Raw genomic sequence first — 27,989 nt, forward strand, 5'->3', positions numbered from 1 at the left:
TAGGGTGGGCTGCCTGCCTTGGCTGAGCTGGATTAAATCGGTGCTCTAGCGGGTGGAGCAGACCCTGGGCTAGCAGGTCTCAGGGAGAACTCCAATGGCCTCTGTGTCAGCACGCTCACACCAGGCCACAACAATGGCCGCCGCCAATGTCCCAGTCCCTGGAGAGGTCTCACCCCTCACCGAGATGCACTCAGGGCCTATTAGGTGAGTCTCTTGTCACCAAAGCAGTGTGCACCTTTCTTTCTGGTGATTTTAGGATGCTTTCTGGAACGGGTGAGTTTGTGCGCGGGCCCATTAAGAGCCAGTTTTAGTTTCTTTGTGAACCGGGTTTTCTGGGGGTGCTCCCCAATGCTTTAGTAGCAGGCAAGGTCAGATATTATGCCACTGGTGTCGATTGTGCTGGGTCCACAAAATGCCCACAGCGGGGGCGCTCCCCGGCTCAGGGCCCCGCGCCTCCAGGGAGGCTGCGTACCTGTGAGCTGCTCCCGGCGGCCGTGATGCTGGCGGCTTGTGAAGGCGGCGTTTTTCCTCTCCGGAAGGGAGTCTCTGCCTCTTCCACCCCAGTTAGGATTGTCCGTTGTTGCAGGAGTTCCTCTCATCCAGTTTTCAGTTCTGTCTCAGGGGTAATTTTTCCACGAGTAGGTGTAAATTGGCTGTGTCCACGGGAGGGGGTGAGTTCAGAGTCTGCCTACGCCGCCATCTTGACTCCCTTTATTAATTTTTTAATTTATTTACTTTTGTAATATTTATTTATTTATTTATTTATTTATTTATTTATTTTTTGGTGAGGAAGATTGTCCCTGGGCTAATATCTGTTGCCAATCTTCCTCTTTTTGCTTGAGGAAGATTGTCCCTGAGCTAACATCCATGTCACTCTTCCTCTAATTTGTATGTGGAACACCACCATAGCAATGCTTGATGAGCGGGATCCAAACGTGTGAACCCCAGGCCGCTGAAGCAGAGTGCACAAACTTAACCACTATGCCACTGGGCCAGCCCCCTCAAAAGGAACTGTTATCAGTTGTTAAATTATCACATTAATAAATCAAAAAAACTTACTTTTATTTTCTAGAGGTTGCTGATTTTCAAAAAGTCCTTAAAATCCCTAAATCTCAAAAGTTCCTTACAACAACCTTCTTTCTCTACAATTTGAACAAAATTTGGAAACCTTCTATTAAATCTCTTTCAATCAAGATCATAGGTAACCCTGGGCCTAATCTCACAATATGGATCTAAAATGGAAATACAGGATGATAATTTTCTCATATCTACATTGTGAAAATTTACATCAAGAGATCTTTTGAGCTTCTTGATACTTTAGACCAACACGTTTGCTCCATATTTGTAAGTTTGCCTGCTTTTTTTCCATAGACAGAAAAATAATCTTTTGCTTTAATGAAAGTCCACCAAGCTGAATCAACTCTCAAATGGATAGTTTGATGCTTCCCTTCTAAAATTATCTGTTTTATGGGGAAGAAGATATTTCTAGGCCTCTATCCCTCATAGTCCTTTCTGGGTATTCTTTGGCTCCCTAACCCTCAACATTCCTAAAACCAAGCTCAGGGAACTTTTCCCTAAAATCTATTTTTCCAACTGTTCTCCTTGATTCAATGCCATTGTAATCTACCCAATTTAACCACTTCAGAATAATTCTTGATTTTTCACTCTATAACCCATGATGCTCAACTGCTCCTCTGGTCTAACTGATTCTATGTTCTAAAGAACTTCTGAAATTGTCACCTTTTTGGGCATTCTTACTACCACTACCCTGGTTTATGTTCCCTCAACTCTGGCAATACCCTCCAAACTCATCTTTCTGCCTGGAATCTCTCCCCACCTTCATCTTATCCTTCACAAACCATAGAAGTGGTTAACTACATAAAACTACATCAAAGCCTTTGCTGGACAGCTATAAACACTGGATTTTATAAGTCCAAGCTTCTTCTCATGGTACCCAGTCTTCCCCACCTTCACCCAACATTGCATGGAGTCTCATCCCCTGCCGTTCTCTTTCACACACCCTCCGCTCCAATCACACAGAACGACGCGTCACCTCTGAGCACCTCGTGCTGTTTTATAATTTCTTATCTTTACAAATGTGCTTGATTCTCTAATTTTAAATTGCTATTCTCCATTTTTCCAATTGGTGGACTAGTATTCAACCTCGAACACCCAAATCTAAAGTTACCTCTTTGGAAAAGCTCTTTCCAGCTTACCCTGACAAAAGAATTCCCATTCTTTTCAAGCCACCCACAGCACATCTTCCACATTTCCATTATAAAATTTTTCATAGTGGACTATGTTAACTGTTTCTGTACATAATTCTCCAAAGAGACTGTGAGCTCCTTAAATGAAGGGTTCTTGTCTTATTCATCTTTTTTTTTTCTTAGCACTTGGAACTATATCTGGCACATGATATTTGACATATGTTTGCTGAATGAATGAATGTGTATCTACTATAATTATTAGGCTGCTTTTCTTCACCAATTGGTTCTTTGAAAACAGCATACATAAAACTCATCAAGTGACAATGCTGCTTGGTCCAATGACATGAAACTCGGTGTTAATCTCATCTGACAATAAACACTTTGAATTTAATTTTTTACATATTCTTTTGTCTTACGTAAATATACCAGGAGGCTTTTTTAATAAACCATTTAAAATTAAGTTATTTTATGTACATATCTATCTGTATATAGATTGAATATTAAAATTTTTGTCACATGACTTCATCCTGTTTAATATTAAACTACAGGTTGCCTTTGGAAGAACTAGTGGAGTAATTTTTTTTAAATTATAGACTTAGCTACCGATATTTTATTACTAACAACTATTGAGGCCAGATCCTTGCTACCTAAAACAAAATCTCTGCCCCTAGTTTCTCATTTATATAATATATTCACCTTTCCATTAGATTACTCATATTTATTATAGATTACCATGCATGGTGTGACCAGAATGTGCCCTTCTTGGTTGTTAAACACATTAATGCAGAGCCTTTCTTTGGGTATAACCTAATTAATTAAATCGTGTTCAATGGCTTGTTTGTGATTATTTTCATAATTGCTATTTCACACAAACTTGACCTATTTGCCTGTTAAATAAGCTTTCTGTACTATGTTGATGTCTCCATTTTCTCCACATAATAAGATATTGATAAAACATAAGGTCAGGAAGAGAAATAGCCATATTAATGAATATTTTCACAAAGTATTAATTCTAAGTTTGCTTAAAGTACCATCAATCTTTTCTTTGGAGGATAAGAAATCCCCTTCTATAAGCTTTAATTCTCTCTCTCTCTCTCTTTAATTCTTATTAGCCTGACTCAAAAAATAAATCACTATTGGACATTTTATTATGCATATTAATCCTTCACCGAGTAAAGAAGTTTAAGAATAGGCTTGTTATTTATCTCAACCAAAATTATATTGCCAAAGGCAGGGAGGGTGGGGAGGATGAAATATTAGGGAAAAAAACATTTTAGAAAAATCATTACTGAAATGTACGTTCACATTGACCTTAAAGGATAAACAGGAGTGACAACACTAAGGATGGTATAGGATTTTAAGGACTAGGAAATTTAATTTTGAATGCTCATCAAATTAAGAACTATTTTTGTGTCAATATGAAGGTATTTGCTTATATCCTAGAAAATGGCACATCCAACAAGTTTTCATGAACCCAAGAGATACTAATCCAAAATGTAGTGATTTAGCAGTATTCTTGATTATTTATTTTCTATTTATATTCCTTTTTTTAATAACAACAACTTGAACTATCCCATTATAAAAGGCACAAACCTAAAACAAAACTCCTTGGTCAGCACTGGAGGCATGAGGGTAGCAAACATTTACTATGATCACTGGTAATTAAAAAGAAAGAATTAAACAATTATTCTCTCTCTTCTGTACAAACTAAAGCTCAGAGACACCTAATAACCTTAGTTTATAAGGAAAAATTCTTTTCAGAAAATTTCCATCTAGTAAATGTAGAGAAAATGATATAATTAAAAAGATTACCAATTGGTAACCTCTGTTGAAAAAACTGAAGAAGGTAACAATCATCAATAGATGGTAAAAGCATTAGGTGAAAAGATTAATGAGGAACTTCACAATGGGAGGGTCAGACTGATAAAACCTGCATTACTGATCAATCTCAACATCACTAAACTTATGATTACCAGACATATGTGCCTTCTGATTTAATGCAATATAAAGTACACAGCATTACCTATGAAATATCCACGCTAAAGAAACTGAATCCAAATGTAATTCAGCATTTAGATCTATATTCTAGTTCATAGGAAATATAAACAATAGAGACATTTTATATACCATAAAGAAGCAAGTCTACAAGGCAACTGACTTAATTTTCAATGAGTCTTTGGAACTTAAAAAAAAATAAAGAGGATCATTCTAGCTTAAAGGGAATTTAAAAGTAAAAACAAAACAAACGAAAAACCAATAGGCAAGATGTGCACCTTGTTTGGATCCAGCTTTGAACAAGCCAACTATAAACTGACATTTTTGACACAATAAGGGACATTTGAATACAGACCAAGCATTGGATGTTATTAAAGATTTATTGATAACTTTCTAGGAAATTATATAGAAAATATCTTTATTTGTAAAGTTACAGAAATTAGTATTGTAAGTTGGAATTGTGTGATATTATAGCTTTAAAATACTTTAGTAAGTTTGACAAAATGTTGATGATTGTTGCTTCTAGTGGATTAGTATATGGGAACTTGTTATATCTTCTCTACTATTTTATCTACTTGTACATCACAAAAATTTGAAAACTTTTATGATAAAAAGTTTCAAAATATAGGATGAAATCTATATATTAAATGTATAACTAATCTGAACAGAAACTACAGTAAATTATCAGAAGCCAAAAATGAATCCAGAGGTAGAACTAAGTACTGAAGCCACCAGTTTCCCTGGAGACATTTGTCATTCCCAATTGCCTAAATAATTTAAATGAACTCATAGGAACAAGAGACTTAACCTAGGAGTCAGACAAGGTGAAGAGTCAGAACAAAGATCCCTATTTAAACTGGGAGCCCAAATCCTCATATCTTCAATGAAAGAGTCTACTAGGAAAATATCTATCCAACAGTTATGCACTAAATGTTTGTGTTTCTTCCAAATGCATATATAGAATCCCTAACTCCCAGTGTGTCTATATTTGGAAATGGCCTTTTAAGAATTTATCCAAAGAACTTGAAAACACCAGTGCGTAAAGATACATGCACCCCTGTGTTCATTGCAGCATTATTCACAATAGCCAAGACTTGGAAGCAACCTAAGTGCCCATCAAGGGACGAATGGATAAAGAAGATGTGGTATATATACACAATGGAATACTACTCAGCCATAAGAAACGATGAAATCCAGCCATTTGTGACAACATGGATGGACATTGAGGGTATTATGCAAAGTGAAATAAGTCAGAGGGAGAAGGTCAAATACCGTATGATTTCCTTCATTAAGTAGTAGATAATAACAACAATAAACAAACACATGGAGACAGAGATTGGATTGGTGGTTACCAGAGGGGAAGGGGGGAGGGAGGAGGGCAAAAGGGATAATTCAGCACATGTGTGTGGTGATGGGCTGTAATTAGTATTTGGGTGGTGTACATGATGTAATCTATGCAGAAATAGAAGTATAATGATGTACACTTGAAATTTATACAATGTTATAAACCAATGTTACTGCAATAAACAAACAAAACAAAACAAAACAAAAAAAAGAAAGTAATTAAGGGGCCCAGCCCCATGGCTTAGCGGTTAAGTGTGCGCGCTCCGCTGCTGGTGGCCCGGGTTCGGATCCCAGGCATGCACCCATGCACTGCTTGCCAGGCCATGCTGTGGCAGCGTCCCATATAAAGTGGAGGAAGATGGGCATGGATGTTAGCCCAGGACCAGTCTTCCTCAGCAAAAAAAGAGGAGGATTGGCATGGATGTTAGCTCAGGGCTGATCTTCCCCCCCCCCCAAAAAAAAGAAAGAAAGTAATTAAAATTAAATGAAGTTATAAGGGTGGAGCCTTGATCCGATAGGATTAGTGTCCTTATAAGAAGACACACCAGAGGGCTAGCTCTCTCTCCATGCACATGCACCAAGGAAAGGCCATGCGAGGATATAATAAGAAGGTGGCCATCTACAAGCCAGGAAGGAAGCTCTCACCAGAAACTAAATTTGCTGACTCTTTCATCTTGGACTCCCAGCCTCCAGAACTGTGAGAAAATAAATTTCTGTTATTTAAACCACCCAGCCTGTGGTATTTTGTTATATCAGCACGAGAAGACTAATATACCCACAAAAAAGAGGATGAGGATGTTTATCAATCTTGACTTTGAGAGTGACTGGAAGGGGAAAAAAATCTCCCCTGAGAATCTGTAATTACAACCTTACCCTTTTTTCAGATTTAGGGATCAAATTCACACTACCTGTGTGGTCCAAAAAGGCTTCGACATAAGAGTATAATTTAAAGTGGTCCCCAGGTGTCTGGAATTAAAAAACACACATTCTTTCTTTAGGAAATCACCCTCAACCTAAGTCTCAAAGAATTCCCACAGATAAATCTCCAAAGAACATGAACTCAGAATTAAAGAAAACAATAAAACCAATCATAAAATTTTCAAGAAAATAAGTCATCATGATTGAGAGTCAGTACAAGAAAACAAGAGTAAAATACTGCCAAACACTTTAAACTACAGGATAAATAATGTACAATAACAATGTTTTAATATGTTCAAAGACATAAAAGAGAAAATCAAAGGTACAAGTTAATAAGAGACTACCAAAAATAGCAAGCAGATCCAACGAACCAAATAAAATTTCCAGAAATGAAAAAAAATACTCATTTAGAATAAATCTTTAAAGAATGAACAACAGATTACACTTAGCTGAATAGAGAATTAGGAAATGAAAAATAGATCTCAAGAAATTTCCCTAGAAAAAGCATAGAAGATAAAAGGATGAGAAATGAGATAAAGAAGTTAAGAAAAGTGGAGGATAGAACAAAATGGCTACCACAGGTAGCCAAGAAAACACCTTTGAGACAATTAAAAAAGAAGCAGCCGTGTTGAACAGACACAGACCCTCAGGCACATGAGTTGGCAAGGAGAGCAAGGGCTGACGTTGAGGCCTTGCTTCTTCTCTCACCTGGGCACTTTGTGAAGAGCAGAACCTGTATGACCATTCAAAGCATCTTGCTAGTACACTTCTAAAGAGAGTTCCAATAAAGGAGAAGAGGGAAAGAGGCATTATTCCAAAATGGGTTGGTTGTGAATTTTCCAGAATTGAAAAATATAAGTCCACACATTTAGCTAGCATACTAAGCCCCAAGAGGATTTATTAAAAGAAACCAAATCTAGACTCATCATAGTAAAGAATACCAAAGAAACAGAGTAGGTCTTAAAATCAGCTAGAGAAAAAAGATAGGTTACCTACAAAATAACACAACTACATAGTAAAATGGAAGCCATTAGAGAGTGTAATTATATCTTCAAAGTGCACAGACAAAAATTCCTAGAATTTTGTGCCATGCAAACATATAATAGGAAAAAGGATAAAATGAAAACATTTTTGGACAAACAAAGCAGGGATTTTATGACCAGCAGTCCTTTACTAAACATTTTTAAATATATGCTCAAGGAAGACTGGAAGTAATGAAAAAGGAAAGGTCTGAGATACAAGAAGTAACAGAGTACAGCCTTGAGCAGCACACTTAATAATCTTGATCTAATTGACACATGTAAAACACCACACTCTTCAACTGGAGAACGCACATTCTCTGTAAGTACATGTGGAACAGTTACAAAAATTCACCCCATACCAGGCCGTAAATCAAGTCTCAACAAATATCAAAGAATCTGCATCATAAAAACAATGTTGTTGATCATAAATAGCTACAAATCAAGAATAGAGAAATAGATTTGAAAACATATATTTGGAAATTCAAAAAGCACGTTTCTAAATAAGGAGTTGAAGACAACTAAACAGCAACAACATTACCACAACCCAAGATGTGTGGAATGATGCTAAAATGAATGAAAGAGGTAAATTTTGAGCCTTAAGTTTTATATTAGTAAAGAAGAAAATCTGAAAACTAATAAGTAAAATATTCAAATTAGGAATTTAGAAATAAAGGAAATCCAATGCTTAGGAAGAAAATAGTAAAAAAGAGAACAAATTAGTAAAAATAGATAGTAAATACAATAAGGAGGATCAACAAAGCCAAATTTAGTTTTTTCAAAACAAGTAAAATTGGAAAAATTCTGGAAAGATCTCTCAAAAAAAAAGGAAAAAGAAGACCAGAACACCACTTTGCATAACTTCAGGGGCCACATTCATATTATATTATGTATAAATGATGTATCATGGGATTGTAATACAGGGAATCTGAATCACACAGGATAATACAATGTTAATGTTGTCCCTGATATTTATGCAAAGTAAGCATTGGAAAATGTACAAATAAACAGTACAAAGAATGAAAAAGGGAGACATAACTATAGATGCAGCAGAAAATTTAATATGATAGTAGGATATTACTTGAAAAAGTTTTCCCTAATAAATTGGAAAATCTAAAAAAATGGATAAATTTCTTAAAAATCATGACATATTAAACTTGCCTCAAAAAGAAATAGAAAGCCTGAATAATCCTCTAATTATTAAGGATAGTGAATAAAAAATTTTAAAATATTCCTATCAGGAAAACACTAGGCTCAGACAGTTTTGAAGATTACTCCTATCAATCAAGAGATGGAAAATTTCAAATTTATGGGAACTCTTCTAAAGTACAAGAAAAAGAGGAAAACTCACCAGCTCAGTTTGGAGACTAGCAGATACTAAAGTTATGCAATCACATTGTAATCCTAGGTGCAACAACTGTTATCAAAATCTTACCATACTGAATCTAGCTGTATGTATATGTCTGCATTTTAATATATAAATTCATCCTGACCAAGTTGACTTTATTCCAGAAATGCAAATTGGGTTTAATATTAGAAAATCTATTAATGTGATTCAACCCATTAATATTAAGAAGATGAGTTTATATTTCATGACAATTTAGTGATGATAAAATAAGATATTATGTAAAATATCTAACAGAGTGTCCGACAGCTGATAGAAGCTCAATAAACATGATTTTCCTCTTCCCTTCTGAAATACTAATGAACCAGTGTATCATTTTCTTTGGTTATTAACAACCAACTCTGACAAACTTAGTAATAAAATTTACTGGAAGGATGTGGGAAAGGTTATGGAATAAAAGAACCAGACACGGCAAAGGCAGCTGCTGCTGGAATGATTAAACCCCAACAAAATTTAGATTGTCTATCTGCCTCCTGTGAGAGGGAAGCATCTGGCAGAAGGGGAGGGTTTGGGCCTCCGGGGTTCCTTCAGCTTCTGGAGTATGGGGGCATGTATCTTGATTTACACTCACATCAAAACTGCCCTCAGTGGGAGAGAGGTGATTCCCCAGAAGAAAATAGAGTGCAATTCAGAAGAGAAAAATGAATGTTGGGCAGACAAAAAGACAAGAAATACACATTATAACATGTTTAGAAGCAGTTCTGACGTGGAGCAAAACAAACAGACTTCCACAAATCAGCTTTTCTGCTAGAAATGAGTTTTTCTGTTAGTGCCGTTAAGTTGATTCCAACTCCTGGTGACCCTATGCACAGCAGAGCGGAACCCTGTGCAGTCTTTGCACCATTCTCTCATCTTCTGGTGCTATATCAAACAATGTTCAAATGCTATTCACAGAGTTTTCAGGGCCAATTTTTTCAGAAGTGGGTGGCCAGGTCCTTCTTCCTAGTCTGGAAGCTCCACTGAAAAATGTCCACCACGGGTGACCCTGGTGGTATTTGAACAACCAGTGGTATAGCTTTCAGCACCACAGCAACATGCAACCACCACAATATGACAATTGACAGATGAGTGGTGTGGTTCCCTGACCAGGAACCAGGGCCATGGCAGTGAGAGTGTTGAATCTTAACCACCAGACCACCAGGGCTGGCAGAAATGAGTTTAACCCTCCGTAATATAGCTCTTTCTCACTATATAGATGTCTATGAGGGTGCCAGTTCTCTCCTCTTAAACTAGTCCTTTCTCAGTGCTTAGAGCTAAAGGTAAAACCTCCAGACACTTCACATCAAACTTCTCTTAGAGATGATCAAAAGGTATCAGGCCAGTCTCTGCTAATGGGAATACTTCTCTAGCTACTTCCCTAATCCTGTGCCAGAACATAACCTTGACTCATTGCTGATGACAAAATAACCCAAGGATATACTTTCATTTTAAAATTAGACTGAATTGAAAGTAATCAATAGGCTTCTCTCAAATAAGACATTAAATGATAAAGTGTTATGAAGCTTCTAGCCTTTCTCTACTCACTGAAGGTAGAGGTTGGCTATCTATTATAGGCCCTGCACGTGGCTATAGGTGAGAGAATTCATCCTACAGATTTTGTTTTATCATAGCCACATGTCTTTAAAGATCAACCTGGCTTTATAGTAGGGATTTAGCACATTTACAAAAACATCAGTGCCCTTCAGTTACAACACCATTAAAAATTAAAAGTCATATTTCACCTGAAAGAAGTCTACTGGCATTAAATACACACACAAAAATACCCATAACCTCTCTCTTACCACTAACCCTATACTACTGCTACAATATACTGTGACTGTACCTCCTAAATATTTCCTGTATCCAGATTCTACTCTACTGTCTGAGTTGTCTACCATATGACACTAGGACTATAGCATCTCTTTTGTTTCCTTGCCTCTTATCTTATCCTCCTCCCATCTGTCCTTCATGTTGCTGCCAGAACAGCATTTATACCATGAACCTCTGACCATGGTACTTCCTGCCTGGTACTCTCCCATTACTCCTTGGCTTTTGGTGTACTCCTTTATTCCCAAAATGAGGCCCTAAGTGATCTGACCCCGACCCACCTGTCTAATCTTCCTTCACTCTCGCACATGTCAGCAAAGCTATTCTCTCAGCTTGGTTTGTTTTCATATTTCTTATCTACATGAAAAACATCACATCTCATCACAATGTCCACTTCCCCTGAGAAGCCTTCCCTGACTCTCCAGATAGATTTTCTTCAGCTCTGACAGACTCAAGCTAAGATGACCCCCAATAATTCCTGCCTCCTGGTGTCCATGCTTTTGTTAATACCCCTTGAGTTCAGGAAGAAACAGTAGTGACTGGTATCTAACCAATAAAATGTGGCACAGGTGACAGGATGTCACTCTCTTGATTAGGCTACATGAAATGGCAAAGATGATAGGATATTACACTCATGATTACTCCAAGGTAATTATATAAGACTCTGACTTAGAAGACTGGAGAGAGAGAGATTCTCATGCTGGCCTTGAAGAAGCAAACAGCCATGTTATAAACTGCCTCTGGAGAGGGCTACATGGCAGGGAACTATAGATGGTCTCTAACACTTGAGATGGCCTCCAATCAACAACCATAAAAATTTAGGGGCCCTCAGTCACACAACCACAAGGAAATCAATTCTGCCAACAGCCTGAGGTTCCAACAACCTTGGAAGTGGATCATTCCCCAGTTGAGCCTCTGGTGAGACTGCAGCCCTATATGACACCTGGATTGCAGCCAATGAGACCCTGAAGCAGAGAATTCGGCTAAGCTGTGTTTGGCCACTCTTGACCAATGGAAACTGTGAGGAAATGAAGTTTTATTATTTTAAGGTACTAAATTTGTGGTAATTTGTTACACAGCATAGAAAATGAATACATTAGCAGCCCAAGATACTTTTCATTGGGGTTCTGCTGTACTTTTCACATAGCTCCATCAGCCAACTTAAATTTTTTTATTCAAATAAATTGTTTCCCAACAGATAAAACAATCTAAGAGCACTTACTGTGTCTTTTTACTTTTTCATCTCCAGCATCTAGGATGTACTCACTGACTCTTCGTTGTAAAAAATTAAATAAATAAATAAAAGGACAAAAGTAAATGTGTAAAACTGGAAGAATATTAGATAAGCTATTGAAATCACTTCGTCATTGGTCATACGGTTTCCTTACACTTTTAATAATCTATGAGCCTGCATCTTAAAAAATTGACTATGAGAAAACTGAACAGGGCTATTATTTATTAAGTGCCCATTTATTTGGTGCTGACCTAATAGATTTGGAAAATGCAGTTGAAAGAAGATCCTTTTATAAAAGTTTTTTGTGGGTACATGGAAAAATATGAGCTGTATGCAAGCAGCATTGGTTGAATTTGCAGTCTTTGGGCAAATATTGTCAAAGGTGGTCAGGACAGTCAGCTTTGCAAAATTAAACAAGCTGTTCTAGAGATGCTTAAACTGAGACTGCAGGCCCTCCTATTAGAAGGATAATAAAAGGGATTCTAATATCCAATTGGATGAACTCTGAGGTCCCTTCCAGTTATAAGATTCCATGATACTTAAAATTGAAATTTGGAAATCATTATTTTGTGGCAGGCAAAAGATTTACAGCCAATGACAAGGTATCTATATTATGATTTTTTTTTTTTGAAAACTAAGTCCTATATGTATGAACCCTGGATAACTATATCCCTTTAAGTAAAGTGTCTGCCCATAAAACCTAATACACATAGCCCCAGTGAAAGTTTTAAGGAACTCGGTGCTGATTTTGAGTTCTGTATGTGCTGCAATGACTCCAGAAGCCACAAGGTGGCACAGTGCTGGCACAGTGTTTCTAATTCACAAGACTTGCAAATAGGAATTTGTTATACATTCCAAGACAGCTTCAATTGAGACTTTGGATTCTTCCATCTGTTTCCATTGTGCCAGGTGCAGAGACTGGATGGAGGAACTGAGATGTATATTTGGAGGCTCTTGGAAAGGGAGATAGGATATAAAATCATGTATATTTAAAGGCAAACTATTCATGGATACAACTCCCAGTTTGCACGTGACCCCAAAATTACCATAACCCATCTGATCATTGCCTTCTCCAATCATTCCTGTAACATTCTCACCCTCCCACATATAAACTGGTGCAAATTCATAAATACATAACTCCCATTTAGACCCCTAAATCCTCTAAAGCGACAACAATTATTTGATCTCTCTTAACAGAGTTTTAAAAATCGAAGATGCGTACCGTTGTGTTTATTCCCTACATTGCCACAGGTCACAGCCACAAATGAATATTATCTCAGTGCGATGAACAGGCGTGGGAGGTTTCTCTCATTCTTCAAGATCAGGCCTTAGAGATCTCTATTAGGTGACACACTTCCATTAAACTCATTTCTCTTCTGAAAAATGGAGTCTTCTCCAGCGTTCATGAACTCTTAGACAGTATCTGAACTGGAACATTCTAGAAGTTTCTTCTTTCCACAGATTTTTAGAGGACTTTCACATCATAATCAAATAGCACACAGAAGGTATGTGATGCCTTTTTGGGGAACCAGTAGATCCTGAATCTAAGAGAAGTAGGATTCTGCTGTAGTAACCATTGTAACTCCAAGGCCTAGCCAGTGCCTGGCACATAATAGACACACAAAAAATATTGATCAAATAATAAACCTTATATGTATACTTATCAAACTGAAATAATTTTGTACCTTGATCCATGGAGACCCCACAATCATGACCTAGGTATAGTAGTTGCTCAATAAACGTTAGTTGAATTAACAATGATCTACACACCGCCATATATTTGTTTCCTATTAAAGAAGTTGATACAGAAGCTCAATCAATCAAGATGTATTTATTTGTTTTTATGAGCAACCCTTGTGTTTGACTCTATAAGTAACCCCCAAGAAACTCAATGCTTACCCCCAAAGAGCTAACGGTGGCAGAGATAAAACACAGGAGGTAAGAAGCAATCAAGTCATTGATTAATACTAATTAATAATAAATTAGTTAATTTAGAGGTTATTTTACAGTTATTTTGTATTGCTTTAAAGTAATACATGAAAATACATGTATTTATATTTTCACACAAACTGTCTACAAAATGTTAGAATCTCCCACCCCAACCCATTCTCCTTTAACTCTTGACACTCTTCTAGGAATTTAAACTGTTCCCACCTTAAATTCTTTTCTAGTTTATCTCTGACCTACTATACAATATGAGTATACCTCTAATTTTTCATTCGTCAATTTTAATATCTATTGACTTCCTTATATGAAAGATGAGGATTTAAGTCCCTTACACTACTCTCCTGCCCCATTTCCCCTTCATATGTTTGATATTTATATTATTTTACTCCTTTTATCAGTTATCTCTATAACTGTAAATAATTTCTTAAAAATCTATTTCTTACTTCATCACTTTTCAATAGGCTTTCTCAACTCCACGCTTTGTAGGCTGTCAATAATAACCACTATTCTTCTTTCAACAGCCTCTCGTGTGTCAATTAAATTTATACTTCTATATTTTCAAGATTGCTGATATTTATATTTTCTCATGCAACCATAACAATGCCTTCTATATTTTGTTACAGTTTCTCTCTAAAAGTTGAAAATCAATAAATGGCTTTTATATTGCAATTATTCTGTAAGTAATAGTTCAGTGCCAAGCCAGGTAATATGTTAGTGCTATATATATTTTTTCTCTACAGTTCCAATGTCATGAGTCTTAGATCACTCAGGACAGAAGGTTCCTCACATTAAGGTCAAAGAGATTTCTCTTCCCCCTTCACAAACCATGCACTTAAAAATGCATCAAAATTTGTTTTATATTTCTACTGTCTTGTATAGTTTTCTTTGTAGTTGCCCTGGAAAATATAGTCCTTTCCCAGGGCCCCATCTTAGAGTTTCTAACTACCATTGTCTTTTTTTTTAAACTACGGGCATGCGCTGCATAATAACGTTTCAGGCAACGACAGACAGCATATATGATGGTGGTCCCATAAGATTAGCCTAGGTGCGTAGTAGGCTATGCCATCTGGGTTTGTGTAAATACACTCTATGATGTTTGCACAATGACGAAATCACCTAACAACACATTTCTCAGAATGTATCCCCGCCATTAAGTGATGCATGTCTGTATTTGCCTTTATCATCATACTTTTAGTTATTTACAGACTCTCAATTATATAATTTATTCTATCACGTCACTGTTTCTCTAAGCTTCTTCGAGCAGCTTCTGGATATTTTTCTTTAATCTAAACTGCTCCCCAGAGCATTTGTACACCTGTCATTTTGAGGCTTCTCCCCACTTTCTCTTCCTTGCTCTTCTGAGTTGCCTCCACTGTTTCCTACATCTGTGGCTTCCTCTTTCTGGATTTACTGCCTCATTGAGCACAATCTCATGAAACTTCCAATGCAAGAGTGTATGTGATGCAAACTTTCCAAGTGCTCATACCATTACAAATATCTTTAATCTATTCTCATGCTTGATTGGTACTTTGGCTAGTTATAGAATTCTAGGTTAATAAAAATTTCCCTCAGAATTATGAAAGCATTGCTTTATCGTCGTCTACATAGTAGAGCTCATTAAATATTAGGTGAATTAACAGCAGCTCAGAAACTTCCATGCACTTTTAGAAGTTAATTTTTATTTCTGACATTTGATCAATCTATGGTAGTTTCATGTCTCTGAAAATCTAGACATTAAAGTTGAACATTAGCATTACCAATTTGAGTGGTATAGGGCATGAGGGAGAGTGCCATAATTATATTTAAGCTAGGTTGACTCTTTAGACTACCAGGGCAGATTTATCTGGTTATTACTTCACATCTGAAAGTAAAAAGAGGGTTGGGAAATTATTAATGGACCTTTCACAAATGAATTTAAATTAATTTTAACACCAAGAAAACCAATCACTTTGCCCAAATTCATTATCTTTTTTGAATTAATAAGTTCCTTAAAACAATTTGTTCTCTATAATGTAAGTATAGACAAGGTCTGGATGGAGCTTTCATCTAATGGAGGAAAGGGAAGGTGAATGGAGAACTGGAAACACACATGCTTTTTCAACTGCAGTAACTTTGAAGGACAATATACTACATAGAACATAAAGCAACCAAACTATCTACAATTAAAATTAAAAATTTTACAAAAAATCAGATATTAAATTTAATCTAATCAATAGAAAAAATTACAAGAAAATGGTTATGTGTATAGCCAGCACCAGTATATATAATTTACAAAAAAAAATTGGGGGCCTGGCCTGGTGGCGTAGCGGTTAAGTTCACGCACTCCGCTTTGGTGGCCTGGGGTTCGCAGCTTCAGATCCTGGGCTCGGACCTATGCACCATTTATGACGCCATGCTGTGGCAGTGTCCCACATGCAAAATAGAGGAAGATGGGCACAGATGTTAGCTCAGGGCCAATCTTCCTCACCAAAAAAGAAAAAAGTATTTGGCACTATATTTCCTTTCGATTAGAATAAATACTAAGCTGTTATAAGTTTAATTTAACAAGAAAAATTATGAATAACTTCAAGAGCCTCTATTGTGGGACAGATAGCGTACTTGAAATGTTCACATACTGTCTTCATTGGAACCTCATAACAAGTTTGTGGACTGCAAAATGATCTTATTCTATAAATACAGAAACTAAGGCTTGACTCAGAAAGTCTAAGTAATATGCCTAAAGTCACACAGCTAGTAAATAAGAGTGAGACTCTCCCAAATCATCCTAAGTTCCATGCTTTCTGCACTTACCACACTGCCTTTAACTTTATGCCGTCCCATAAAAACACTCACAGCCTTGCTAAAATATATTTTTATAACGAAACTTTAAATTTCTAGTCTTCTCTCTCTCAAGGAAACAAAACCACTTTGAATATGTGATTAAAATTATCCTCATAACATCTTTATTAGTTCAAACACTATGATTTTCAATCCAACTTGAGAATTCGCAGATAACAAGGAGAGCAATAATAATAAATTCAATAATTTTTTTTTTAAATTGTAGCTTTAAGCAACATAATACAAGCAATCACTAGTTAAGGTGAGAACTTAGTACAGGTATATAGGCGAATATATAGTTTTAGTTTGTTCTCACTAAGATCATAACATTGGGTCTGTTATTGTTGATGTTGTATTTTCACTTTAGGTACTGAATATGAATTAAATAAATGTAATGAATAAATCAAACAGATCTGATAGATGGTATCAATTTAACTTTATAAATGCTAACTCTAATATAGAGTTTTAAATATTTGTTTAAATAATATAACCATAATATTAAAAATATGGGACAAAAGTAAAAGAAAAAACCATAATGTTATCAATGATCACATCACTACCACCTTTCTGGAATTTCCTTCAAGTTAAAAGCTGTTATAATAATTCTATTCCTGGTTCTGGCTTGTTAATCTCTTCTTAACTATCTTTCGATTTGCATTTTCCCTTCTCACTTCTTTTTTTCCTACAACACACACACACACACAATTAGAGTCTGGAATGTTTTCTACTTTTTCTTTTTTTTAAGAATCTCACCAAGGTTGAAAACATATACGGGCTTAATACAATGTATTTCTTTTCACTTGACTTAGATTCTTTCACGTGTATAGACTCTTCCATTTTAAATACTGTTAGAATCTAGGACAATAAATTTCTGCAGATAAGAAAAGTAACCATGAAAATCAGTCAGGGAGCTTTTTGAGAATGTAGTGCTTACTTTTTCAAGCTCTAACCTTTGCTAGGTTTCTTTTTTTTTAACCAATAAGTCATTTTGCTATGTTAACTATGAACCTAATAAACACCATTGCCTACAAACCTCCATTACCTTGCAAAGCATTTAGCATAAGGATAAAATGGGAAATTCTATCCATAATTCTTTCCAAAGAATTATATTTTTGATTAAGCATCACTAGTGTGTGCATCAAAAAAAAAATTACCAGAAGTAGAATTAAAATCTCATTAAAAGTATCTTAGTCCCGACAATACTTTAATGGTCACTTGCTTTTTTTTTTTTTTTTTTTGGTGTGGAAGATCGACCCAGAGCTAACATCTGTTGCCAATCTTCCTCTTTTTTTTTTTTTTGTGAGGAAGATTATCCCTGAGCTAACCTCTGTTGCCAATCCTCCTCTTTTTGCTGAGGAAGATTGCCCCTGGGCTAACATCTGTGCCTATCTTCCTCTACTTTATATGTGGGACGCCTGCCACAGTATAGCTTGATAAGCAGTGCGTAGGTACTTTATTTGTGGGACGCCTGCCACAGTATAGCTTGATAAGCGCTGCGCAGGTCCGCACCTAGGATCTGAACCCGCGAAACCTGGGCCGCCGAAGGGGATCACACGAACTTAACCACTATGCCACCAGGCCAGCCCTCCAATCTTCCTCTTTTTGCTTAAGGAAAATTAGCCCCGAGCTAACATCTGTGCCAATCTTCCTCTATTTTGTATATGGGACACTGCCACAGCATGGCTTGATGAGCCGTGTGTAGGTCTGTGCCTGGGATCTGAACCCGTGAACCCCAGGCCACCAAAGCAGAGCACACAAACTTAACCACTATGACACCAGGCTGGCCCCTAATGGTAACTTTCAATCCATCCAAGAATTGAAGAGTTCCCTTCTTAGTCTAATATTTTTTTTGTCACTATAAAATCAAATGTATTCTTAGAAGAGTGTAATTTCTGTATCCATTCAATAAAGCAAACATCTAAATATTGAGAAGTATGCATAAAATAGGAAATAAAAGTTATTACTGACATATTTCTATTTGCTACAAGTTTTGAGTCTAAGAGATTCTCAACTGGTATGATGCTATGATTGTTTTTAATTTTCGATTGTAGAATATTTCAAGCTGTGCATAAATCCCCTTTCTTGAGATATTTCTTATTTACATCCAAAAGTGTAAAAACTTCAACAAAGAAATTGGTTATACAGAAAAAAAATACTCCCCCATAAGAAAATAAATAGCCAGCTATGGTTAATGTTTGGCTTTGTTGACTAGCCCCTAAAGCATCTTTGACAAGGAACCACGTTTAAGACATGGCAGGCCCTCTGCTATGTGGGGGGTGGGGCGGTGGGGGGGGCATGCAAAAGACAAATAAAAGACCCTATTCCTGTCTCAAGAAGTTCACAGTCCACAAGTGCCGTGAAGATCAAATGTCAGAATTACATTTGTATGCCAGATTATGATTTTATATCTACAATATCTCTTCCCCTTGCCTACACTTCACGTATCTTTTCATCATTTATTTTAGCTTTACCCATAAGACCAGAGGATCTGTATTACCTAAAAGTAACTTGAGCTACCGTCATAGTTCTTCAGAGGCTGCTCTTCTACACTCTGATGAAAACTCAACACAGTGAGATGCTGGCTGAGAGTGCGACTGGAGCCTTGACACTGTCCCCATTACAAAGCCCAGTCGCATGCTCTCTCTAGCCAATTCTGGGATAACCATCTTTAGTGTTGAAGTGCTCCCTTCTTGTCTTCCAGCAAAAATGTCTCATTTGTTTCTTGGAGTTACTACCTCCTTGAGCACTCCCTTACTGTTATTATTACAATCAGAAAAAAAAAAAATCTTTCTAATCTCAATTTCCCAAATTCACCTAAAATAGTTTGCGTCTTTTGTGCTATATTCCTTTACCATTCAGCCCTTTCAGCTAAGCAAGACTGAAAAACAGATTTGTGATTTGCACACCTCTTATAGCTAGTGTTCTTAGATGTCTTCATTTGATTCCATCTTAGACATTTGGAACCCTCCTCCTAACTCTCAATTCTCAACCAGAAACAATTGTGAGTCAGAAAAAAAGTTTAATTTCACAGCCTACTTTTTGCATATTGGTCTGCTCACATTACACTTTTCTGTCCTGCCGTGATCAAACACTGCATCATGCACTAGGGACCTATAAAGAAAAACAGCCCTGTAGACAAACATATATTCAATTTATCCTATAGAGATACAGAATCCCAAAAGTAACAGGGTCTGGGAGGGAAGTACCATAAATATAGTTTGGACGGCCATGTCGTTAATTACTAAGAGGCTAAAGATCCTATCGTGTGAACTAAAATAAATCTTTAAAAACCATCAATACCAAAGCGCCTATCCAAACAAGAAGACATCTCTTGCATCTCTACTAATTTTCCAAGCTGTCTCGGGGGAAAACTAAAGGTGTAGTTTAATAATAGGATACCTCCCACTGTTCTTTGGTTTGCTATATATGTGTGTGTGTGTGTGTGTGTGTGTGTGTGTGTGTGTGTGTGTGTGTGTGTTTTGAGAGCGTAGGGAGGATGAGTGGGAGGGCTGTTTTCCTAGGAGGTCACTAATAGGAAAGAAGGTAGCTATTTCTTTCTAATTTATAGCTACCTAATTTATTTGAATTCAAAATTTATACATTGCGGGCTGCAATTATTTCAGTACCCTGTGTTTCCAGAAACCCATGGTTTAGAAGAACCCATTCCTGGCTAACAGAAAAAGCAAAAAAGGAATGAAAGTCTCACAGCAGAGGAGTATATGATGTGAGATAAGAAAGAAAGGAAAGGAGGAAAGAGAGAATGGTAGAAAAATAAAAAGTGGATGTCGGGTTGAGAGTAGAAATATGCAGAAACCATTTGTTTTTGTTATTAAAGACATCAATATTAATAACCACAATAAATAAAGTCATTCTTGCTTCTGCTTAAATGTGTATCCATCTTTATACTAACCACATAAAAATTCCCGCATGTCACTTTTAGAGTATCAGGGAGTCCATTTTTCTCCCTGATATATTTTTAGTTTAGAGTTTGTTTGCATCTACTAAAGGATGTGCTTCAATTTCCACGGCTTTCACATAGACCAGGTTGTTACTTTTAAAAGCCTTTGTGAAAGAATATATCAGCTCCCTACTTGCATTTTATTTTCTGCAGAGTATTAGAGAGCACTGTGGGCATCTCTATAGCTAACGCTGCTGGGAGGATTAATTTGATGAGAACCAACTAATACTGTTGAGGTTTCCTCAGCAAAGACCAATACGAATAATATTTCATTGTATATTATTTCCCTTTGTCACTTAAAGTTTGTAACTTGATAAAATGTTAAATGAGATTTCAGGACTTGGGTATACTTGGCACAGCTTTGTAAAGCATAAACAAACGTGAAATTACGAGCAAGTGAAAGAAAGAGAGCGAGCGAGAGGGAGAGCCTGCCTTTTTTTACATTCTTGTTCTTCAATTGATCCTCCACAAAACACCTGTCCCAAATCAATAGCAAAATGCTGAATTCAGATTGTTTGTACATGTAGTATAAATAAAAATACATTATATGATATGCCTTGCTTTACATTCATCGTGCCCTTATTATTCTTATGGTCCTTAATAATGAGTTTTGTTCACACTGGAATGAAATTTAAAGAAATTTAGAGTGGATTTATATTCATAACAATATCTTGCAGTTTAAGCATAACAATATCTTATTTTCATTTTTTATCTCTTCAAAGTTTCCAAGTTTCCAACTGGATTTATCTTTTAGAATAATTTCACACATTTTCTTCATTTAAGTCAGTTAAATCAATGTGAAAAATAACCAACATCTTTAAATATGTCTCTCTTTTTTGAATGGATAAACCTTTAGCTTTTGTCGATAGAAATAAAATTCTACTTCATAATTCCTATGTTATAGAAATGCAGCTAGCTCTTAAAGGAACACCACATTCAACCCACGAACATTTTTAAACACTTCAGATTATGTATGGGCTCACTTTGAATTCAGGAGGTAACGACATGCAGATAATTATGTCTTGGAATGTTATGGTTAAAAATGCTAAAAACAACTATTCTCATTTGATTATGAATTAGCATCATTTAAGTATGGATGCTCGGTATGAATATTCAGTGTGATACATTGTTTTTAATATTGCCTTAAGTGGTACAATTCTTGGATACCACATGTACCATTGCACAATCCATCCTGGTTACAAAAGATGCTTCCCTAGATGTTAAACTGAGAATTACATGAGCTACTTTTCTGTAACCTTGCCATCCAATTCTCTGATTAATCAACACTCTAAGAAAGATTAACCTTAAAACCAAGCTGTGAGAGAAAAAAAATCAAGGGATCCCATGGTAATGTAACTTAGTGAATCATGAATTCTCACTAACAGAGTCTACCAGTAATTATCTGTTGAATGTCAGCCATACACAAGGCACCATTTTGTTGTAGGCTATAAAATATAATAGCTACCACCATTTATTGAATACCTACTCCATGCTGAACACTGTACTGGTAACTATCTTCTAAATGTTAGTGTGGGCAGGCTTGAATGCCAGGCTAGGAAATCTAGAACTGATTCTGTAGGCAGCTGGCAATCTTTAAAGGATTTTTTAGAGGTTCAGGAAAAAGTACTTGAGTTTTGAGAACAGAAAAATGATTAATCTGGCAGCAATGTACAGGGACAGTTAAGAGAGCTCAAAATTAGCATCAAGGGGACTGGCAGGCAGTAAACAGGAAGGGCCTAAACTAGGGTAGTGTCAACGGAATGTGAAGCCAGAGTTAGAGATGAGAAGCACTGGGATAAATTAGAGGGTCTGATGAAAACCTAGTCTTGGAGATTGTGAGAAGGAAAAGTTAAAATTAACGCTGAAATTCCACTTTGGGGAATTTATTTCATAAATATATTTGTACACATGTGAAGTGATAGGTTTGTATTAGTCAGGAAACAATAGGTGCTGCAGTAGTAACCACAAAATCTCAGGGGCCTATCATGATGCTAGTTGATTTGTTTCTCAGTCACCTTATAGAACACAGTCAGATCCTAGTGGGGCAGCCCTCCCTCATCTTATAACTATACCATCTGGAACATGTGATTTCCAAGGGGTCCTCACAGCAGAAGAGAGTATTGGAGGCTTGAACAGAATGGTTTTAAGGTTCAGGGCTGGAAATGGTTTATATTAATTCTACCCTTATCTCATTGTCTATAATCCAGACACGTATGCCCATCCTAATCACACACAAGGCTGGAAATTTAGGAGCGCACATATATACAATTAGCATTAATGTCACTAGGTTTAGTTGTAAGAATAAAAGATTAGAAACAACCAAAATACTCATCAATTGGGAACTAGTTAAATAAATTATCCTACTTCCATACACTGGAAAGCTCTAAAAATAAGTGCTGATATGGGAAGATCTTGAAGATGTATCATTAAGTGAAAAAATTGAATTATAGACAAGTATGTATATTATGTTATGCTTTATGTGAAAAGGAGCAAATCTGAAACATTTGATTGAGTCATAACAAAATTCTGAAAAGATATATAAGAAACCAACGACAATGGTTACCCATTTGGGAAAGGGGTTGGATGAGGTAGAATACCCTCTGAGGGAGCCTAGTTTTATTTTTACCTATAACCCAGTTCTAACAAATGGTTTTGATATTTTATCTTTCCAAAAACCAGTGTTTACATTACATTTTAACAAGTATCAAGCAATAGATCCCTCACTATAACCTAGTAACCAAAGAATTCAAGCATAATTGCAAGACAACAAACACCAAGATAGACCAAGCATGGAAAGCCAGCAGAGATGTGAATTTGACTGAATACTTTCTGAGCATTTAATAATGACACTATGGCTGATTTGTGTTTTGAGACTTCTTAATGGAGGGCCAACAAAACTAGATGCTGATTATTTTTCCTTGAATTGTTTCTTCTTAAAAGCCCAATTTAAATTTAGCTTGGGATTTTCCTGTTAATGCTTAAAAAAATAAAAACAGTCAAAGCAGCTGTTTGCTGTTTACAGTTGAGTGGGCTAGAATTTGGCTCACCATGAATTCTAGATTTTGCATGCTAACGGAGGACAGAGAACCTTAAATGCCATCTAAGTAGGTTTTTCATTTCATGGGAATCCCAGTGTGTTTCTGGGAATGAGAGAAACAACCTCATATAGCCAGTCATCCGGTCTGTATCTCAGCTTCCCTACCTCTAAAATAAGGATTGGATATCTATCTAATGGAATCTTTGTGAAGAATCAACGATGAGACAATATATCTGTCAGAGATTTGTACCCTAGTGAGTGCTAAATGTCAATTTTTTTTTTCCAGGAAGCTTTCCTTGATGTCTTGAATAAGACTTGGATCTCCTGTTAACCTTCTCCCATTGTACTTTGTGTCTCTTCTTCCAATACTTAGAAGTTTGTTTTTTCTCTCCTCTGCTTGTGTGCAGTGTCTTGCACACTACAGTATTCCACGTGCCTACTGCAGAGCCAGGCATGTAGCTCAATAATTCATTATTGCATTAAATGAGTAACTAAAAGCATTCTTGATCTTCCCTCTGATTCACACTTTTTCCCCATGGTCACCACTAGCCACTAGAGTTCCTTGGGGCAGAAGAACATCTAGGAGATTAGTTAGCCAATGGTCCTGGAAGAGTAGGTTAATATTTGTCTCTCAAGTTGGCCATATTATATTTTACTAGTTATAAGTATGATGTTACTAAGGATGTGATTTCTGCTGAGGTCAAATCTGTTTTGTTCTATTCTTGTAAAAGTATTAAGTATTTGCAAACATATATTGAATACTTACTATGTGCTAGCCATTTTTTTAGGCAGTATACATTTAATCCTCCCAACAACCCTATGAGATTGATTCTATTATTGTCCTCATTTTACAGATGAGGAAACTGAGAAACAGGTAAAATATCCTACCCATATTTACATAGCTACTGTTGGGAGAGCTGGGTCACTGCTTTGGGCATCTTGGGTCCAGAAGCCATATTCTTAGCTCCTCTACTGTACTTGCTTATAACTATAAACTATTTTTAACATGGCATAAATATACTTGAAAATATACAAAGTAACTGCCTATTAAGTTAACTTGAAAAAGGGTATTTTTAACTATAGTGTTGGTATAAACAGACTTTGGTACTCATGCATTCCTGGTGACCATAAAAGGTGACATAAAATTTTTGGTAAACAACTTAACAATATGTGGGATGTAATGTGTACTCTGCAAGAAAACGGCCTAGAAATCAGACAGGCTTTGAATCATTGTTATTAAAAGTGATAAAAATATTAATATCTTGACCCATTGATCTCCATTCTGGGAGTCTGATCAAAAGAAATAACACAAAACACAAGGAAATACTTAGCAAAGATGTATACAAAATCATTTAGGTATTTATTTGCCTATGTTTTAGAAACATTGTTACTGGAAGATATATGTATATATAAAATATATATGTACAGTTTAAAGAACAATTATAAAGTGCCCTAAATACACCCCTTTCTGACTGCTTAGGGGTAACCAGTACCCTGACTTTTGTAATAATTATTTCCTTATTTTTCTTTACAGATTTTACTACTCGACATCTTTTGACAATAGGGTATAGTTTTATCCATTTTGAACTATACAGAAACAGAATCACACAAAGTGTATCCTTTGGTGATGTGCCTATTCCTCTTACCATTATATTGTGAGACTCAGCTATCTTGTTTTGTGTAGCAGTAGTTTCATTAACATTTAATATAATGAGTGACATATTTGGCCAGATTCTTATTTTTGCTTTCGATTTGTCCCACCTGTTTTGTATTTCTTTTATTCTTTCATTTTGCCTTCTTTTGCACTGATTTTTTAAGTCATGTGATTTCTTTTTTCTCTCTATTTGTTTTTGAGTTTTTTTAGTGGTTACCCTTGAAATTACATTTAAACTTAATTTATCAATGTCTAAACTTAGTCAATACTTTTACTCTCCTACAAATATATTATTAATATGTACATATTATTAATACATTATTGTTGCTCATATTTTTACTCTTATTTTTTTAATCAAAGTATTATTATTGTTTTATAAAATGTATGTTCATTTGGATTAACTCACGTATATAGCATTTTGTTTTTTCTTCTTTTACCAGCTCAGATTTTCCATCTAGGATCACTTTCCTTCTTCCTAGAAGGCATTTTTTAGGAAGTTCTTTAGTGACAGTCTGCTGGTAACAAACTCAGTTTCTGTTTTTCTGAAATATCTTTATCTAGCCTTCATGTTTTAAAGATAAATTATAGGATGAGAGTTATTTTCCCAACATATGTTGGGATATACACTGCCTCTCCTCCCCAGCTATCATTAAGATATCCCTTTGTCTTTGGTGTTCTACATTTTCACGATGCTATATCTGGGTGTGGACTTTTAAAAATCTGTTTCGGATTCATGAATCTCCTTGAATCTGTGTACTTGTGCATTTTATCAATTCCAGAAACTTCTTGGCCATTTGTCTTTTCAAATATTGCCTCTGCCACATTCTGTTTATCTTCTTCTTCTACAACTCCTATTAGATACTTATCAGTCCTTCTAATCTATCTTCAATATCTCTTAGCTTCTTGTATTTCCCATCTCTTTGCTTTTCTGTGTTCTGGATTATTTCTTCTGAACTATCTTCTAGTTCATTCATTGTCTCTTCAGCTTTGACTGATCTGTTGTTACACTTCTCAATTTTGTCTTTAATTTCAATTTTGTTTATAATTTTATTGAAGTTCTCTAATTTTTTTTCAAATCTGCTAGGATAGTTTTTATAGTTTCCTATGCTATTTACTCAAGCTTGTCTTTAATTTAAACAGTAAGGATAAGTATTTTATACTTTATATCTTACAATTCCAATCTGAAGTCTTGGTCAAAGTTTAAATTCACTTGGTTCAGCAAATGCCTTACGGCAGAAGTGGCTTTAGTCAACACCAACCCTCTGGGTTCCTGCCTTCACTTAGGTTTCTGCCTGATGATTCTTTACTATCTTGTTAGTTGTCTGGTACTTTTAAAAAGTTTTGTTTGTTTGTTTTTTAATATATTATATCCAACATTTTTAGTTGTAGTCAGAGGGAGAGATGGTCCAAATAACCTAATCCAACATACTACAGAAATTAAAATCCTTGTTTTGAATTGTTTAATCATTCAGCTGCCAAATGGCAGTGGGCTAGCCTAGATAATCTTTCACATGTCCTTCTCCTATAATGTTTTTAAAATCATTATGGGGCATCAAACAATAAGAAGGTTAACAAAAGACAGACTGATTTGAGTATTTAGACCTCAAAATTAAGAGATCTGAGTTTTCTTTATGGCCACTGACATTCTACCATGTGATGTTAGCAACGTATTTAATTTACTTATTGCTTTAATTTTCCCACTTGTAAACCAAAATGAAAATATCTTTTACTTACAGCTCCATTTTTCCCATAAATAAAATTCTCGCAGCTAGGAGTGCCCAGGAAGGACTCTGAAGATACTCTATAAATTCAGAGTACTAGGTTTACATGAGGTAAATATCTTTACAGTTGGTTTTGATTGCAAAAATGAGAAACACTAGCAACAAAAGTCCTTAACTGTATCTCTTCAGAGAAAGTTCTCATAAAAGATGTTTTAGAACAAATAAATAAATAGTGGAATTGTACTCTGATTTTTTTTTAACCACAAAGAAAGAAACATTCTGTACCAGATGACACAGTTGCTTTCCTGCACGGGCACTGACTGAGCACTCTTCTACTTAATTGTGATAAATTCACTTGAGCCCTAGACTTAATATTTTACTTGTTTTGCAAATGTCTGTGATTTATGTGCATACATCAAGGAGAAAGCACACATCACAGAAATTAGGGAGAGAAAAACCTCAGCAAGCCATTCTGCCCAAGAGGCACTACTGGGCCTCCTCCCTGGTGCAGATGAGATGAGAGAGTTGGCGAAAACAAGCTCTCTGGTGAGTCATCCTTAATGCCATTGGGAAGGCAGGCATCACTTTCCAGTGGACGGGCAGCTATCAACCCCCACCCCACAAATGAAAAATTTATGTTGAATGCCACAACCAGGGATGTTCCTCTCCTCACCCAAATCCTTTATTTTGTGACTGTACAACACCCTTTCTGAGAAAGGCTTAAGAGTTTGGGAGCAAAAAGGTGGTCTGAATGAAAGAAAATATCCTAAATATAAGAAACAGGAAGAGGTTTAATTGCAAATATCACTTGTATTAATATCTTTCACATTATCTTTACTAATCATACACATAATAATAACAGTTACCATTTATTGACTACTTTCTATGTTGCATACATTATCTCATTCTATCCTCACAGTATTCTTC

The 27,989-nt window shown here is 36.0% G+C and overlaps 1 protein-coding gene and 1 long non-coding RNA gene across 4 annotated transcripts in view; one reads left to right on the plus strand and one right to left on the minus strand.

The window, feature by feature from the left end:
* LOC147916648 (uncharacterized) lies at positions 1–27,635 on the plus strand. The gene is made up of 3 exons (XR_015552708.1): positions 1–204; positions 25,222–25,301; positions 27,252–27,635. It is a non-coding gene; the product is annotated as an uncharacterized LOC147916648 (long non-coding RNA).
* Positions 1–27,989, minus strand: part of DLG2 (discs large MAGUK scaffold protein 2) — a 1,864,788-nt gene that overhangs the window by 767,463 nt on the left and 1,069,336 nt on the right. The window lies entirely within an intron of this gene.

Source organism: Ceratotherium simum, chromosome 7 (genome assembly GCF_057802395.1).
Source record: "Ceratotherium simum simum isolate JZ-2026a chromosome 7, ASM5780239v1, whole genome shotgun sequence".
In the NCBI taxonomy this organism is placed as follows: Eukaryota; Metazoa; Chordata; class Mammalia; order Perissodactyla; family Rhinocerotidae; genus Ceratotherium; species Ceratotherium simum.